This window comes from Dioscorea cayenensis, chromosome 16 (assembly GCF_009730915.1).
Source record: "Dioscorea cayenensis subsp. rotundata cultivar TDr96_F1 chromosome 16, TDr96_F1_v2_PseudoChromosome.rev07_lg8_w22 25.fasta, whole genome shotgun sequence".
NCBI classification, from domain to species: domain Eukaryota; kingdom Viridiplantae; phylum Streptophyta; class Magnoliopsida; order Dioscoreales; family Dioscoreaceae; genus Dioscorea; species Dioscorea cayenensis.
Window position 1 is genome coordinate 13,173,932 of NC_052486.1, and position 5,511 is coordinate 13,179,442.

A 5,511-nucleotide genomic window follows, 5' to 3' on the forward strand; every position below is an offset into this window, starting at 1 on the left:
CCCAGCAAGGGTGCCAAAAACTTGACAACGCCCCGTGCGTATCACCCACAAGTGCACGGGTTTATCGAAGTAATAAACCAAAGGTGAGTAGGTATCATATTTACAGGGAATAGTGAATAGAAACACAACAATTGATATTTAACTAGGTAGAGAATGAATCAATGATGGTGTGAATAGGATTGATATGAAAAGACTAAAAGAAATAAGAAAGACAGGCACGATAAAATGAGAGGGAAGACAATCGATAGAAGTGGGGTACTCGGACAATGCTCCCCCTAGAACTAATGTTTCAATAGCAAGACCAACTATTATGTCTCCTAATTAATAGTTAATGAGTCATGGACATCCTTGAATAAACAGTCCCAAACCTAAGCTCAATTGTGACTAACTCTACACTATACCCCAGAGGAGAAATCAAATAGTCTCATCACATCACATTGCGTAAAGTTACAACACGCTCTACGGATTCCAGGTGATAGACCCTATTCCTAATTGCAGATCTAATCCTTTGGTCCAAGCGAAAGATCCCTAGTCACAATTAAGCACTAGTTGCTAAAGTCGCTTCAACGCTTCACTCTGTTGCTGGCGTAACTAAGCCCCAACGGAATTCAATGATAAGTGCTTGTGCGGTAAGAATGCGAAGTGTTCTTTCATTGTGTTGAGCATTCCTTTTCTCGGGTTTTAACGCTAATATGTGCGTATTTATGTTACTTTTATACAGGTAGGGTTGTGAGGCCGAATATGAGAGAAAGAAGCCCATGTGTGCCAACGTCCTCGCATTTCGAGTTAGCACAACTATTTGGAGGGGCATAAGGGCAGTCACAATCAAGCATTCCGACTTGTGCATATAGAACAAGATCTCCACCAACATGTCCGTTATTGAAGAAGCAAAATGATCCACGATGTAAACATGTGCCCGTTTGCATTACCTCGATGAAAGCATGGATTTGGGAGTATTTCAGGATGTTACTGTAGTAGAGTACTGTAGCAAAAACTATAGCAAGAATATTGTAACAATACTGTTCACAGCCGACCGAGAAAATAGGAAAACAGAGAATCCACACAGGCATGTGGAAATTCCACATGCCCGTGTGAAAAATCCACAAGGACGCTCACACGGGCGTGTGAAATCCCGATTTTAGCCCTTTAAAAGCCGATTTTAGCCCCGATTTCAACATTCTTTTCTCTATCTTTTCCACAACTTGAGAGAGGGCTGCGGCTAGGGTTTTGAGAGGTATTAGCTAGGGCTTTGGAGAGGTTCTACGGCTCTGACATCACACACCGTTTGGAAGAAAGTTAGTGGGAAAGCTTTCGTTGGCACCGATCCGGTGAGGTGTATCCTAGGCCGGACAAAGGGACCCTTGCGACGAGTAGAGGACTCTCCACAAGACCATCCCCATGACTAACGAGAGGGTTTTCTATGGATGCTTTGTTTTTACATTCGATATCATTGATTGTATCTATCTCCATGGAGAGCTAAACCCCTAGTGGGTACTTGGGTATTTGTAAACCCTACGATGTATTCGTTTCATTGAATCTCTTTATTATTGACAAGGTCCCCTTGCGTATATCCCGCAAGTGCACGTTTTTGTCGAAGTAATAAACCCGGATAAGCGGGTATCGAATCCACAGGGAATAGGGAATAAAAACACTTAATCCGTTTCTTAGGTATAAACAAACCCCCTCGATGGTCGTGTTGATGGTCTTGTGGAAAGTCCTCTACTCGTCGTCCAAGGATTCCCTCGTTCGATATAGGATACGCCTCAACGGAAGCTCCCCTACCAACCTTCTTCCTAAGGAATAATGATGTCGGAGCCGTAGAACCTCTCCAAAACCTTAGCCAATACCCCTGAAAACCCTAGCCCAAGCCCTCTCTCAAGTTGGGAAAAAGATGGATAAAAGAATGCTGAAATCGGGGATGAATCGGCTTTAAATAGGGCTGGAGTCAGGCGACTACACGAGCCTGTGGATTTTTTCACACGCCCGTGTGGATTCTCTGAATTCCTGTTTTCTCGGCCGGCTATGAGCAGTGTTGCTACAGAACCTTGCTACAGTGTTCTTCTACAGTATCCATCTTGAATAGCTTCCCGAATCCATACTTTCATTGGGGTAACACAAACGGGCACACGTTCACGTCGTGTATCACTTGCTTCTTCAATGATAGACAAGTTGGTGGAGCTCTTCTTCTATGTGCATAAGTCGGAATGCTCGAGTGTGACTGCCCTTGTGTCCCTCCAAATGGATGTTCCAACTAGAATATGAGGAGGTTGGCACACACTCTAGCATCTCACACCCGACCTATGTCTTCGTATTTGAACCTTAGCAAGATTTCCTCTAAAATCGGTGCATTACGATCGACATTAGCTTCTTTCCTTCATACTCGGCCTCACAACCCTACCTGGACGAAAGTAACATAAAAATACACATATTAGTGTAAAAACCCGAGGAAAGTAATGCTCAACATAAGGAATGAACGCTTCTCATTCATATCGCACAAGCACTTATCAATTATGCTTTCAATTAATTGATGTTTATTGTGATTTACAATCTTGTATGCTTGATTGTATCAATAGTCCTCTTAGAGTGATACTAGGGTTGAGAGTTCTTCTTGGTAACTCTTGTGAGTGAGTGACACACCATAAGAGTTAGACAAAGCTAGATTGGAGAGGGTTGAGAGGATGAGTCGAGAGGTAGCAGAGCGTCCACTGTCCCCTCCGGTGTGATCTATCCTACCTCCACATTCCAAGAGTTCTTTGTGGCCATAGTAGATTGAATGGGCTAAAGGATGACCTTCCGCTGGGGCTTAGTTGCGAGTGCAACGGAGTGAATCGTTGAAGTAATTTTAGCATCTAGGGCTTAATTGTGGCTAGGGATCTTTCACATGGACCAAAGGATTAGGTCTATACATAGGAATAGGGTTTATCATTTGGAATCCGTAGAGCTCATTGCAATTCTATACGAGTGCGAGGTGTTGAGATTGTTCGATTTCTCCTCCGGGACATGTATAGAGTTAGGCATGGTTGACCTTAGATTTGGGACTATGTAATTAATGATTTCCACCACTCACTATTGCATTAATTAGGAAGCATAATAGAGATTTCTTACACTTGAAACGATTGTCCTAGGCGGAACAATATCCGGGTAACCCATCTTTATCGGTTGCCTTACATTATGCTTTACTTGTGCTCTCTTTCTTGTTGTTTTTACTTTTGAGAATTGAATCTTGTCACACATATCACTATTCATTTTCCACATTAGTTAAGAAACAACTCAAGTGTCTTTATTCCCTACTCTCTGTTTATACGATACCCACGCATCTGGGATTATCACTTCGACACCCGTGCACTTGCGGTTTACACGCATATACGGACATGTCATATTTTTGGCGCCGTTGCCAGGGAGTTGGCATTTACAGATACTTTGCAGTTTGTTTTCTTAGCTATTCATTTATTCATTCGATTTCATACATTTTTATTCTATCATCGTTCTTATTTCTTTTTCTTTCTTTTTGTGTGCAGCTCCATGTTATGACCCGAGGGAACACCTCAATATTGATTGAAGGAGATCATGAGCTCGAACGTACACTTAGAAGAAAAGGGAAACAACCTGTGCAAGAACAGTCTAATCTAGCTGATTTGGACATAGAAGAATGTGAAAACATGGCAGAACAGAATGAGCAGCAGTGGACATTATCCGATTATGCCAGACCTTCACTATTGGGGACACAATCGAGCATTGTACGTCCCCCGATTATAGCTCAAAACTTCAAGCAAAAGCTGACATTCATGCACATGTTGTAGCAATCCGCACGGTTTAATTGTTTAGCGGATGAGTATCCAAATAGTCATATAGAGAACTTTCTGGAGGTGGGTGATTTGCAGAAGATAAATGTGGTAACAGATGATGCCATCAAGTTGAGAGCCTTCCCATTTTGCTTGAAAGGGAGAGCGAAAAAGTGGCTACACTCATTACCTAGAGCATCAATTACCACATGGGAGGAGATGGTAGATGCTTTTCTTGGTCGATATTTCCCACCCGGAAAATCTGCAAAGCTTAGGAATGAGATCTCATCCTTTGTACAATTGGAATTGGAGTCTCTATTTGAGACATGGGAAAGGTTCAAGGAGCTCTTGAGAAAGTTGCCGCAACACGGATTCTCGTAGTGGATGATTGTTCAGACCTTTTACAACGGTCTGAATCTGAGTACAAAGCAACTCTTAGATGCGGCATCAGGAGGTACCTTAGGTAGAAAGACCCCCGGTGAGGCTCGTCAATTAATTGAAAAAATGGGGTTAAATAGCTACCAATGGAATGCCACGGATAAGAAAAAGGTGGCTGGTTTCCATGAGATAGATGAAGTGACTTCGTTGTTGGCTCAAGTGGAATCATTGAGTAAGAAGTTTGATCTTCTAACTTCAAACAGAGTAGCGGTCGTGATTACATGTACCGGGTGTGGTGGAGGACATGCTCCCTCCGATTGCCCGATATCTATTGGTGATGCATCTTCAGTTGAGAATGTTGATTTTGCAGGTAATGGCACGAGGACTCAAGAGAACCCATACATCAACACCTATAATCCGGGCAATTTCTCGTGAAATAACCAAGGTCCACAAAAGGCCATGGGGCCACCGGGTTTCCAACAACAAGGCCCCAATGTGGAAACATAGTTTCTTGTTTGGAGACCCGAATGACCAATTTAGAGAAGGCCTTGTCTAGGTTTGTGCAATCGTCAAATACAAGGTTTGAAGCAGTTGAGGCTACACTTCGTAACCATACCGCCTTCTTACATAGTCTTGAAAATCAAGTAGGGCAGATTGCGAAGTCTTTATCGGAAAGGCCACATGGAAGTTTGCTGAGCAATACCGAGACCAACCCTAGAGAGCATCTGAACATGATCACTTTGAGAAGTGGTCGTGAGGTTGACGGTAGGCTTCCGAGTGAGAAGCCAAATGAACATGCACCCGAGGTTATAGAGGTTGAAGAGGAAACAAGCAAAGAGAAGGAGGTGGCACCCCCACCTTCGAAGCCAAGAATCCCTTATCCCTCTAGATTGAAGAATGACCAAGGGGATGAACAGTACAAGAAGTTCCTGAGTTTGTTCAAACAACTCCACATTAAGATTCCTTTTGTTGAGGCATTGGCCCAAATGCCTAAGTATGCAAAATTCTTGAAAGACTTGTTGACCAACAAAAGGAAGTTAGAGGAGAGTGCTTCAGTGATTTTAGATTTATCTTGCTCGGTGGTTTAACAAAAGAACATGCCGAAGAAGAAGAAAGACCCGGGAAGCTTCATCATTATGTGTAATATTGGCAATCTAGGTGAAGAAATGGCATTGGCGGACTCAGGGGCTAGCATCAACGTCATGCCATACACCTTCTGTCAAAAGCTAGGCTTGGGCGAGCCAAGACCTACTCGGATGACTTTGCAACTAGCGGACCGAACGTTGAGACATCCGAGAAGTATCATCGAGGACGTGCTTGTCAAGGTGGACAAGTACATTTTTCCGTTTGA

At 43.2% G+C, this 5,511-nt stretch overlaps 1 non-coding gene across 1 annotated transcript; it reads right to left on the reverse strand.

Moving 5' to 3' along the window:
• Nucleotides 1–4,049: 4,049 nt before the first annotated feature.
• LOC120279715 lies at nt 4,050–4,156 on the reverse strand. The gene has a single exon (XR_005542020.1). It is a non-coding gene; the product is annotated as a small nucleolar RNA R71 (small nucleolar RNA).
• Nucleotides 4,157–5,511: the final 1,355 nt, after the last annotated feature.